The following is a 13,661-nucleotide window of genomic DNA, read 5'->3' as shown; positions in this document are numbered from 1 at the left end:
AAACCCTTGGATCTGAGAACAATGAAAAAGCATTCAGTGTTTTACAAGAAGACTTTTAATAAAAAATAGAAGTAAATAGAAATAAAGAAATCCCCCCTGTAAAATCAGGATGGTATATATCTTACAGGGTAATTAGATTCAAAAACATAGAGAACCCCTCTAGGCAAAACCTTAAGTTACAAAAAAGATACACAGACAGAAATAGTTATTCTATTCAGCACAATTCTTTTCTCAGCCATTTAAAGAAATCATAATCTAACACATACCTAGCTAGATTACTTACTAAAAGTTCTAAGACTCCATTCCTGTTCTGTCCCCGGCCAAGACGACTACAGACAGACACACAAACCCTTTGTTTCTCTCCCTCCTCCCAGCTTTTGAAAGTATCTTGTCTCCTCATTGGTCATTTTGGTCAGGTGCCAGCGAGGTTACCTTTAGCTTCTTAACCCTTTACAGGTGAGAGGAGCTTTCCCCTGGCCAGGAGGGATTTCAAAGGGGTTTACCCTTCCCTTTATATTTATGACACGCCCCCCAAATCTCAGCTAGGGTGAAACACTGGCTGGGATTTCTTCCTGGAGCTCTAGGAAAACAGAGTTAATAAGACACATGCATCTCTAAATATACTACCAAGTACATAAAGACTAACAATATTTTCCACATCTCAAGGACGATTTTAACCAGTTGATTCTGGGAACCTTTCACGGGAGAGTGCATCAGCCACTTTGTTAGAAGCTCCTGAGATGTGTTGGATGTCGAAATCAAAATCTTGGAGAGCTAAACTCCACCGAAGAAGTTTTCTGTTAGTTTCTTTGACAGTGTGAAGCCACTTTAGTGCAGCATGGTCGGTTTGCAGGTGGAAACGCCGTCCCCAAACATATGGGCGTAGCTTTTCCAGAGCGTAGACAATGGCATAACATTCTTTTTCAAAAAAAAAAAAAAAAAAAAAAAAGAAAAGGAGGACTTGTGGCACCTTAGAGACTAACCAATTTATTAGAGCATAAGCTTTCGTGAGCTACAGCTCACTTCCTCAGATGCATATCGTGGAAACTGCAGCAGGCTTTATATATACACAGAGAATATGAAACAATACCTATTCCCACCCCACTGTCCTGCTGGTAATAGCTTATCTAAAGTGATTTCCAGCACAAATCCAGGTTTTCTCACCCTCCACCCCCCCACACAAATTCACTCTCCTGCTGGTGATAGCCCATCCAAAGTGACAACTCTTTACACAATGTGCATGACAATCAAGCTGGGCTATTTCCTGCATAAATCCAGGTTCTCACATCCCCCCACCCCCATACACACACAAACTCACTCTCCTGCTGGTAATAGCTCATCCAAACTGACCACTCTTCAAGTTAAAATCCAAGTTAAACCAGAACATCTGGGGGGGGGGGGGTAGGAAAAAACAAGAGGAAACAGGCTACCTTGCATAATGACTTAGCCACTCCAAGTCTCTATTTAAGCCTAAATTAATAGTATCCAATTTGCAAATGAATTCCAATTCAGCAGTTTCTCGCTGGAGTCTGGATTTGAAGTTTTTTTGTTTTAAGATAGCGACCTTCATGTCTGTGATCGCGTGACCAGAGAGATTGAAGTGTTCTCCGACTGGTTTATGAATGTTACAATTCTTGACATCTGATTTGTGTCCATTTATTCTTTTACGTAGAGACTGTCCAGTTTGACCAATGTACATGGCAGAGGGGCATTGCTGGCACATGATGGCATATATCACATTGGTGGATGTGCAGGTGAACGAGCCTCTGATAGTGTGGCTGATGTTATTAGGCCCTGTGATGGTGTCCCCTGAATAGATATGTGGGCACAGTTGGCAACGGGCTTTGTTGCAAGGATAAGTTCCTGGGTTAGTGGTTCTGTTGTGTGGTATGTGGTTGTTGGTGAGTATTTGCTTCAGGTTGCGGGGCTGTCTGTAGGCAAGGACTGGCCTGTCTCCCAAGATTTGTGAGAGTGTTGGGTCATCCTTTAGGATAGGTTGTAGATCCTTAATAATGCGTTGGAGGGGTTTTAGTTGGGGGCTGAAGGTGACGGCTAGTGGCGTTCTGTTATTTTCTTTGTTAGGCCTGTCCTGTAGTAGGTAACTTCTGGGAACTCTTCTGGCTCTATCAATCTGTTTCTTTACTTCTGCAGGTGGGTATTGTAGTTGTAAGAAAGCTTGACAGAGATCTTGTAGGTGTTTGTCTCTGTCTGAGGGGTTGGAGCAAATGCGGTTGTATCGCAGAGCTTGGCTGTAGACGATGGATCGTGTGGTGTGGTCAGGGTGAAAGCTGGAGGCATGCAGGTAGGAATAGCGGTCAGTAGGTTTCCGGTATAGGGTGGTGTTTATGTGACCATTGTTTATTAGCACTGTAGTGTCCAGGAAGTGGATCTCTTGTGTGGACTGGACCAGGCTGAGGTTGGTGGTGGGATGGAAATTGTTGAAATCATGGTGGAATTCCTCAAGGGCTTCTTTTCCATGGGTCCAGATGATGAAGATGTCATCAATATAGCGCAAGTAGAGTAGGGGCTTTAGGGGACGAGAGCTGAGGAAGCGTTTTTATGCAGGAAATAGCCCAGCTTGATTGTCATGCACATTGTGTAAAGAGTTGTCACTTTGGATGGGCTATCACCAGCAGGAGAGTGAATTTGTGTGGGGGGGTGGAGGGTGAGAAAACCTGGATTTGTGCTGGAAATCACTTTAGATAAGCTATTACCAGCAGGACAGTGGGGTGGGAATAGGTATTGTTTCATATTCTCTGTGTATATATAAAGCCTGCTGCAGTTTCCACGATATGCATCTGAGGAAGTGAGCTGTAGCTCACGAAAGCTTATGCTCTAATAAATTGGTTAGTCTCTAAGGTGCCACAAGTCCTCCTTTTCTTTTTGCGAATACAGACTAACACGGCTGCTACTCTGAAACCTGTCATTCTTTTTCAGTGACTGACCAGTTGCTTTCCCTCTCAGACAGTTTTTTGCTGAGAAACACTACAGGGTGGAATTCTTGATCAGGTCCTTTCTGCATTAAAACTGCTCCCACACCACGCTCGGATGCATCTGTGGTTACTAGGAACGGTTTGTCAAAGTCTGGGGCCCTTAGTACAGGGTCAGACATGAGTGTCGCTTTAAGCTTGTTAAAGGCCTTCTGACACTTTCCGGTCCACTGAACAGCATTTGGCTGTTTCTTTTTGGTTAGGTCTGTCAGTGGGGCAGCGATTTGGCTGTAGTGCGGTACAAATCGTCTGTAATAACCGGCCAAGCCTAAGAAGGATTGAACCTGTTTCTTTGACTTTGGGACAGGCCACTTTTGGATAGCATCCACTTTGGCCTGTAGGGGGCTGATAGTTCCTTGACCCACCTGGTGTCCAAGGTAAGTCACTCTGTTTAGGCCTATTTGACACTTCTTAGCCTTAACAGTTAGTCCTGCCTCCCTTATGCGCTCAAGGACTTTTTGTAGATGTTCCAGGTGGTCTGCCCAGGAATCCGAAAATATGGCCACATCGTCAAGGTAGGCGACTGCATATTCTCCTAATCCCGCTAGGAGACCATCTACAAGTCTTTGGAAAGTGGCGGGTGCATTTCGCAGCCCGAAAGGGAGTACATTAAATTCATACAGCCCGAGATGTGTGATGAAGGCTGACCTTTCCTTGGCAGATTCATCTAGCGGTACCTGCCAGTACCCCTTGGTTAAGTCCAAGGTAGAGATGAACTGGGCCCTTCCCAGTTTCTCTAATAGTTCATCTGTGCGTGGCATGGGATAGTTGTCTGGGCGAGTTACAGCATTTAGCTTACGGTAGTCCACGCAAAAACGTATTTCCCCATCTGGTTTGGGAACTAGAACCACTGGAGATGCCCATGCACTTTCAGAGGGGCGGATTACACCCATCTGTAACATATCCTGGATCTCCCGTTCTATAGCAGTTTTAGCTTGAGGAGACACCCGGTAAGGTTGGACCCTAATTGGGTGAGCATTACCTGTGTCAATGGAGTGGTATGCCCGTTCAGTCAGTCCTGGGGTGGCTGAGAACGTTGGCGCGTAGCTAGTGCACAGCTCCTGGATCTGCTGTCGCTGCATACGCCCAAGGGTCATGGAGAGGTTCACCTCTTCCACACCACCAGCACATTTCCCTTCGTAGTAAACACCTTCAGGCCACTCAGCGTCGTCTCCTCCCTGGGCTGTAAACTGACAAACCTTTAATTCTCTGGAATAAAAGGGCTTTAGAGAATTAATATGGTACACCTTAGGCTTTCGGTTGGAGGTGGGGAATGCTATGAGATAATTAACAGCTCCCAGGCGCTCCTGGACCGTGAATGGCCCTTCCCACGATGCTTCCATTTTATGGGCCTGGAGTGCCTTTAAGACCATGACCTGGTCTCCTACTTTGAAGGAACGCTCTCTGGCATGTTTATCATACCAGGCTTTTTGCTCTTTTTGAGCATCCTGTAAGTTTTCTCTAGCAAGGGCTAAAGAGGTTCGGAGGGTGTTTTGTAGGTTGGTTACAAAGTCCAGAATGTTAGTTCCTGGAGAAGGTGTAAATCCCTCCCATTGCTGCTTCACCAACTGCAATGGCCCCTTAACCTCACGGCCATATACAAGTTCAAATGGAGAAAACCCTAAACTGGGATGTGGTACAGCTCTGTAGGCAAAGAGCAACTGCTGCAATACTAGGTCCCAATCATTGGAGTGCTCATTTACGAATTTACGTATCATGGCCCCCAAAGTTCCATTAAACTTCTCCACCATGCCATTTGTTTGATGATGGTAAGGAGTGGCAACCAAGTGATTTACCCCATGAGCTTCCCAAAGGTTTTTCATAGTTCCTGCCAGGAAACTAGTCCCTGCATCTGTGAGGATGTCGGAGGGCCAACCTACCCTGGCAAAAATGTCTGCTAGTGCCTGGCACACACTTTTAGCCCTGGTGTTGCTTAGAGCTACTGCTTCCGGCCATCGGGTGGCAAAATCCATGAAAGTCAGTATGTACTGCTTTCCTCTGGGTGTCTTTTTCGGAAAAGGACCCAGAATATCCACAGCTACTCGCTGAAATGGAACTTTAATGATGGGGAGTGGCTGGAGAGGAGCTTTGACCTGGTCTTGGGGTTTTCCCACTCTTTGGCACACCTCACAAGACTGGACATAGGTAGAAACATCCTTGCCCATTCCCTCCCAGTGGAATGACCCCCCCAAACGGTCTTTGGTCCTGTTCACCCCAGCATGGCCACTAGGGTGATCATGGGCTAAGCTCAAGAGCTTGGCCCGGTATTTAGTTGGAACTACCAACTGTCTCTGAGGATGCCAGTCTTCCTGGTGTCCCCCAGAAAGAGTTTCCTTGTATAAAAGTCCTCTTTCTACAACAAACCTGGATCGATTAGAAGAGCTGAGAGGCGGTGGGTTGCTCCGTGCCGCCGTCCAAGCTCTCTGGAGGCTTTCATCTGCTTCCTGTTCGGTCTGGAACTGTTCCCTTGATGCTGGAGACATCAGTTCCTCATGGGATTGTGGACCTAGGCTTGGTCCCTCTGGAAGCGATATAGGGGATGGAGCTGTTTCTGTTGACTGTGAACCGCTCTCCGCTGGTGCACTATGTTGGGATTCAGGCTCCGGCTGAGCCTCTTGTGTAGGGTTATCGGCTGCTGCCAGTTCAGGTTCGGTGGGGCCCTCTGGTGTTGAGGTTGCAAGTATTGGATTCAGTGCTGACACGGGGTCTGGTGTTGGTTGTTCGGCTGGTTCCGGTTCTGGGACTGGTTCCGTCTGGGTCTCTGGGACTGGATCCACTACTGCTGTTGCAGACATTGGCCTGGGGTCCAGGTCCATCACCTCTGACTGGGTCCTGATAGAAGTTTCCGGAACAGAGCTAGGCCTCACGGCTTGTTTAGCCTGGTTGCGGGTGACCATTCCCACCCTCTTGGCCTGCTTCACATGATTGGCCAAGTCTTCCCCCAACAGCATGGGGATGGGATAATCATCATAGACTGCAAAAGTCCACATTCCTGACCAGCCCTTGTACTGGACAGGCAACTTGGCTGTAGGCAAATTGAAAGAGTTGGACTTGAAGGGTTGAATCGTCACTTGGATCTCTGGGTTGATTAAATTGGGGTCCACTAAGGGAGCATGGATAGCTGACACTTGTGCTCCGGTGTCCCTCCACGCGGTGACCTTCTTCCCACCCACACTCACAGTTTCCCTCCGCTCCAAGGGTATCTGGGAGGTATCTGGGCCTGTGGACCTCTGGTGTGATTCCGGTGCAATGAACTGTAATCTGTTGGGGTTCTTGGGGCAGTTGGCCTTTACATGCCCCAGCTCGTTACACTTAAAACATCGTCCAGCTGACGGGTCACTGGGGCGAGGAGGGTTGCTGGAGAACGGGGTGGTGGGACGATAAGGGGTCTGGAGGGTTCTTTGGGAGGTAGGTGGGGCTTTGGGCGGCCCCCGGTAATAGGGTGTGGTCTGGGGTGGTCCCTTCTGGTCTCCGCTCCAACTGCGACCAGTTTTCTTCTTCTCTGCCACCTCCACCCATCTGGCTCCAATCTCTCCTGCCTCAATTACAGTTTTGGGTTTCCCATCTAGGATGTATCTTTCTATTTCCTCAGGAACACCCTCTAAGAATTGTTCCATTTGCATTAGGAAGGGCAAATTTACTGGAGATTCAACACTTGCTCCTGATATCCAGGCATCCCAATGTTTTACAATGTGGTAGGCATGTCGGGTAAATGACATGTCTGGTTTCCACCTTAGGGCTCTGAACCTCCGACGAGACTGCTCGGGTGTTATCCCCATTCTGACTCTCGCCTTGGATTTAAACAGTTCATACTTGTTCATGTGTTCTTTAGGCATTTCAGCTGCCACCTCAGCTAAGGGTCCACTGAGCTGCGGCCTCAGCTCTACCATGTATTGGTCAGTAGAGATGTTGTACCCAAGGCAGGCCCTTTCGAAGTTTTCTAAGAAGGCCTCAGTATCATCACCTGCCTTGTAGGTGGGGAACTTTCTGGGATGGGAAGTGGTACCTGGAGAAGGATTGCTAGGGTTTGTTGGTATATTCTGCTGGGCCTTTATCCTCTCCATCTCCTCCACATGCTTCCTCTCTTTTTCCTTCTCCTCCTCCACATGCTTCCTCTCTTTTTCCCTCTCCTCCTCCACATGCTTCCTTGCCTCCATTTCCCTCTTGTGGGCAGCCTCTTGGTGTTGTTCTGCCTCCCTTTCTTGTTCCTTCTTCAGCTGCATGAGTTCTATCTGTCTTTCATGTTCCCTTTGTTTTTCCTCAGCCTGAAATTTGGCTAATTCCAGCTGTAGTCGAGCTGAGGATTTGGCCATTCTAACCTCTCTGTTTTTAACTAACTTTACACCCGAGGTTTAGAAATAAACAAACAAAACTTGGCTGTAAAATTTTGCTGTGCTGGAATAGAATACCTATTCTCTGATAGTGATTGTCAGCCTACAGAAAAAGACAATTCCCTTGTCTCTGCTCTGGGCCCAAATTAAAGCAAAAAACCTCCAACTACTTGGAAACCTGCTTACCCAGCCCAAAGAAGAAAAAAATTTCTTTTCAAACCTGTGCTCCTTGTAAAACAAAAAAAAAAAAAAATCAAAATCCTAAAAAAAAAACCCTGCCACTTTTGTCTCCAGGCAAATGGGTAGAGCACACACCCCCTATTTACTTTTAGGAAGAAAAGAAAGAAAAAAAAACCTCTGGGTTGGAAGACTGTGAATTTCCCTGCAGGAGTTAAGTACCCTGCCTCCAGGCAAAGAAAATCTGCAATTCACAAGATAATCCCCTTTTGTCTCTGCTTGGCCACAAAGCAGAGAGAAACCAAGCTGCTTTCAGTTTCAAAGCTGCCTTCTGGACTTCCTAAAAATTCCTTTTTAAAATCTGTATTTCTAGTTCAAAAAATCTCAACTGGATCTCAAAATGATTTCAGGTTAATCCCACCACTGTGCCACCATGTCAAGGTTCCTCCCCCACTCTGAACTCTAGGGTACAGATGTGGGGACCTGCATGAAAAACCTCCTAAGCTTATCTTTACCAGCTTAGGTCAAAACTTCCCCAAGGTACAAAATATTACCCCTTGGACAGGCCGCTACCACCACCAAACTAATACTGGTTACTGGGGAAGAGCTGTTTGGACGCGTCCTTCCCCCCAAAATACTTCCCAAAACCTTGCACCCCACTTCCTGGACAAGGTTTGGTAAAAAGCCTCACCAATTTGCCTAGGTGACTACAGACCCAGACCCTTGGATCTTAAGAACAATGAACAATCCTCCCAACACTTGCACCCCCCCTTTCCTGGGAAATGTTGGATAAAAAGCCTCACCAATTTGCATAGGTGACCACAAACCCAAACCCTTGGATCTGAGAACAATGAAAAAGCATTCAGTGTTTTACAAGAAGACTTTTAATAAAAAATAGAAGTAAATAGAAATAAAGAAATCCCCCCTGTAAAATCAGGATGGTATATATCTTACAGGGTAATTAGATTCAAAAACATAGAGAACCCCTCTAGGCAAAACCTTAAGTTACAAAAAAGATAGACAGAAATAGTTATTCTATTCAGCACAATTCTTTTCTCAGCCATTTAAAGAAATCATAATCTAACACATACCTAGCTAGATTACTTACTAAAAGTTCTAAGACTCCATTCCTGTTCTGTCCCCGGCCAAGACGACTACAGACAGACACACAAACCCTTTGTTTCTCTCCCTCCTCCCAGCTTTTGAAAGTATCTTGTCTCCTCATTGGTCATTTTGGTCAGGTGCCAGCGAGGTTACCTTTAGCTTCTTAACCCTTTACAGGTGAGAGGAGCTTTCCCCTGGCCAGGAGGGATTTCAAAGGGGTTTACCCTTCCCTTTATATTTATGACACCAGCCCTCTGTTAGAAGTGAACAGCTTTCACTTCCTCCTTTATTGAGAATGAACAGAAAAATTATAAGAAGGGTTTATAGACCACAATACCACTAAATCACCTGGAGTAATCCCCATTAAGGAGTACTACCTGCCCTATTAAATAGAGCTGCCATTAACTACTGTTAGGGTTAACTTGTTTCTTTGGAAGATATCCCAATTCAGAGGATTACTATTTGCAGTTCCCCTCCCCACGATTATATCACTAATATGAAAAACAAATGAGAAACTGAAAAAGCCTGTTGAAATACTAAGTTTACAGATTCACTACCCATAAAATCATTAGACCTCTCCAGCACTATGCACATTACAAATGTCAAAACAGAGACCTGAAATTTGCTTTTAACTACACAGTATATTAAGTGAGGGGAAGATTAGCGATCAGTGGTGTCAATAGGCAATCTTCATCTGCAAAAAAACAGCCAGTCTTTGATTTAAAGCTTTTTTGTAACTATGGCTGTTTGTTTCTAAAGAGAAGTGTAAATAAAACTATGTTACATACATACACACACCCCTTTGTTATTAAAATCCCTATTTTCATTTTCTGCACAAGAAGTTTAGAGAAAATAGGCAAATCCATGTTTATTTTGTTTGGTAAAAATAGAGATTGATAACTGAAACTTAGAAAATATTTCCTAAAGTTACTTAGACATTTCTCCTGTTCATTCTGCTATACTCTGTTTGAAAAACAGATGCACCTATCCATGTACTGTACAAGATAAATAAATTAAGAGTGCAATCTTTTGTTAGACTCTTGTAAACAACTAGCAAAATGAACTGCATACTGAAATTATGCATAATCCACTGTTCACGCATAATTGATTTTTTCCATTGTATAATATTTAACCAAGTGGCAATAATATCTGGCTTGTATCACACTTAACTCCTAGCACCTTATGCGGTGTTCACATTAGATCTCAATATACGTAAGGTCAGTAATGTGGATGGGAGAGCTTAAAAATATATGTAGAAGAAAGCTGTGCAACTCAAATAGAATCCTTTCCTCAAATTCAGTACTGAATTTAAAATTTAGGGCCAGATTCTGTGCTGTGTCAAAAACATGGCACAAAAGAGGCAGCCTAGAGGAAGGGATGGCAAAAGGTGGCTTTATATCACTTACACTCCAGACTGCTAAGGGGGTCAAAATAGCCCCTTAATTATCTATATTAAATTATCCTTGGGAGGTCTCTAATTTACAGCAACAGCTGATTTGGAAATATTTCTTCCCTTGACAAAATTTCAGACAAACAAAAAGTCACATTTTTTCTGTACAAATTTTCAAGTTTCCATCAAAAAACAATTTGTAGTGTCTGAACTCCTCCTCCTCCCCTGGACACTAGGCAAATTTACAAGAATGGGCAGCATAGGGCTCCTTCATCAGGGGAATTTCCCCCAGTCCCTTATGGCTTATTTATTGCACCTTTACATGTGTGTCTGTGTAGGGGCCAGAACTGGCCAACTGGTATGTTGTTTAAATAGTCCGCTCTAACTGAGGTGCTGTGTTTTGTATGACAGAACCTGAGGCCATTCACTCTCCTGCTGGTGATAGCCCATCCAAAGTGACAACTCTAGAGTGGTCAGTTTGGATGAGCTATTACCAGCAGGAGAGTGAGTTCGTGTGTGTATGGGGGTGGGGGGGGTGTGAGAAAACCTGGATTTGTGCTGGAAATGGCCCACCTTGATTATCATGCACATTGTAGGGAGAGTGGTCACTTTGGATGAGCTATTACCAGCAGGATAGTGAGTTTGTGTGTGTGGTTTTTGGGAGGGGGGTGAACCTGGATTTGTGCAGGAAATGGCCCAACTTGATTATCATGCACATTGTGTAAAGAGTTGTCACTTTGGATGGGCTATCACCAGCAGGAGAGTGAATTTGTGTGTGTGTGGGGGGGTGGGGGGTGGAGGGTGAGAAAACCTGGATTTGTGCTGGAAATGGCCCAACCTGATGATCACTTTAGATAAGCTATTACCAGCAGGACAGTGGGGTGGGAGGAGGTATTGTTTCATATTCTCTGTGTGTGTATAAAGTCTGCTGCAGTTTCCACGGTATGCATCCGATGAAGTGAGCTGTAGCTCACGAAAGCTTATGCTCAAATAAATTGGTTAGTCTCTAAGGTGCCACAAGTACTCCTTTTCTTTTTGCGAATGTATTCCTACTGTATGAAACACTTTGAAACTTTCTTTTATTCTATATAGCAGCATTAGGCATAGCTTGAGCTGTAAATTTACTTTAGTGAGTTAGTGTTTATTGGGTAAAAAAGTGAATTTTTAATAAAGTCAAGCTCTCTAGAGAAAAATTCTTCCACAGATTGAGTTTAATATTAAAGCCTGTGTTTTATTTTAAAATGTATCCTTTTAAGAATCATTGCATAAGAAATTGGCTATACATACAAGCACGATTTAATCATCTAAGACTATATTTTGGAGGCAATCATCCTCTCAAGAATAACTCTGACTGATTAAATAGTTTGAGCAAACTAGTGCCTAAATTCCGAGAGAGAATTTGATTGTTGGTTTAACATGGATGAAAACAATATGGGTAAATTATTTAAAATTGGCAAAAACAGGTGCTATATTGCATAAGGCAATAAATGAGACGTGGGAAATGATCATGGACACTAGAAAGAACGAGGAGTACTTTTGGCACCTTAGAGACTAACAATTTTATTTGAGCATAAGCTTTCGTGGGCTAAAGCCCACTTCATCAGATGCAAGCAGCGGAAAATACAGTAGAAAGACACACACACACACACAGTGAAAAAATTAGGGTTGCCATACCAACTCTTAACCACAAGTACTCCTTGTTCTTTCTGCTGATACAGACTAACATGGCTACCACTCTGAAACCGGTCATCATGGACACAGAGACTCATGAATAAGACTGTGAGACTGTCACAGAGGTGCAGCATCTGCAGCACCACCAGGCTGCCCCCACTCCCAGCAACCACAGTGCGCCCCCCAGGCTGCCCCCCCATGAGCACCCGTGGCACCCTCCAGGACACCCCCCCCCCATTTAGTCAGGGGTATATAGTACAAGTCATGGACAAGTCACAGGCCATGAATTTGTGTTTACTGTCCATGACTTTTACTACAAATACCTGTGATTAAAACGTAGCCTTACCCATGAGTCCTTAAAAAAAGATTGAGCCCAGTGTTCTCTCTCATATTCTCTCATTAAAGCAGGCTCCAATCTGCAAGCTGTGTGAGCTATTTCTGAATACACATGCTGTATTTGCCTACAGAACCCTGGCAATACAATTATTTAATGAATTTACACCAGTATGTTCAGATATCTGGAATTTGAAGCCAAGGTTCTTTAATGGCTTTCTTTCATGCATCCCTTTAAGTTGGGGGGGGGGAGGACAGGTGGCTTTTAGAAATGTATTATTTTGGAATCTAAAAGTGCATTCACTAAGGTACCAAAATTGCCCTCAAGCATCTGAGGGAAAGTCAAAAGCGGGTGGAAGAATCAACTTCCCCGGTGCACAGAGCTAAAGCAGAATCTGAAGTCTAAAAAAGACCTCTGCCCTAACACACCATATATAAGGTTGGGCTCCCCTAAACTGCTGCTGCACACTGCTATATTGTGAACCCCTATGCACCAGCAGGGGCTCCTCGCACCAGCCCCTTCACTCCCAGCACAGAACTACACTATTTCCATTTTCAGATGTTCTTTATACCTCTACAGGAAGCAAAATCTGAGTTTAAGTGCACCCTGAAAAACACCATACTATCCATCACCTGTCATGAATTAGATCCAACTTGCATGTCACCAATATGGCCTGATGCACTCTGAAAAGAAATACTCCATAAAACTAAGCTCTACAGCAGGGGTTCTTAAACTGGGGGTTGGGACCTCCCAGGGGGTCACAAGGATAAAACATGGGGGGCTGTGAGCTGTCAGACGCCACTCCAAACCCCACTTTGCCTCCAGCATTTATACTGGTGTTAAATATATTTTTAAAGTATTTTTAATTTACAAAGGGGGTTGCACTCGAAGGCTTGCTATGTGAAAGGGGTCACCAGCAGAAAGTTTGAGAACCACTGCTCTACAGTGTTACAGTAACTAAGGGCTTGTCTACACTGGCAGTTAACAGCGCTGCAACTTTCTCCCGCAGCGGTGTGAAAAAACACCCCACTGAGTGCAGCAAGTTGCAGCACTGTAAAGCGCCAGTGCTGGGAGCTATGCCCCTCGTTGAAGTGGTTTTTTTAGCGCTGCGCTGCAACCACACAAGGCATATTAAAGTGCTGCCAGTGTAGACTGGCCCTAAAGTATTACATCTAACCTGTGAGGTCCTTTTTCCCATTAACAATTTTTTCTAGTGCAAGTTCACTGTTATGGCAGATATCAAATTGAAAAACTAAACTCTGGCCCACAGAAAACTAGCTTTGTATAGCTAAAGAGAAATCAGAATTTCCTTTTTAAAAATAACACAGAAATAGTCACAGATCTGTAATCCAACTAATAAAATTAATCTCTGCCTTAAGAGTTGCTGTACCAGACAAGAGAGAGTTTAAATCCTTTTCTAGTTTATAACTAGGATTTACCAGAGCCCTTGAGGCTCTTGCAGTGACTGCAGCCAGAGTCCTTGCAGTACCTGTCATCTCGGGAAGCAATTCCATCATCTTCAGCCCAATATTAAAACAAATTACCTTTCCCCTGATTCATTCACAAAAGCAAGTTTTCTAAGAGAAAAATCATTAACAATAGCTTTAGCACGGCCTAGTCTTATTTACAAACTTTCTGATAAAACCAGAGTGAATAAAAACCTC

This window comes from Lepidochelys olivacea (assembly GCF_965140295.1).
Source record: "Lepidochelys olivacea isolate rLepOli2 genome assembly, chromosome: 10".
NCBI lineage: Eukaryota > Metazoa > Chordata > Testudines > Cheloniidae > Lepidochelys > Lepidochelys olivacea.
This window is presented reverse-complemented; position numbering follows the sequence as displayed.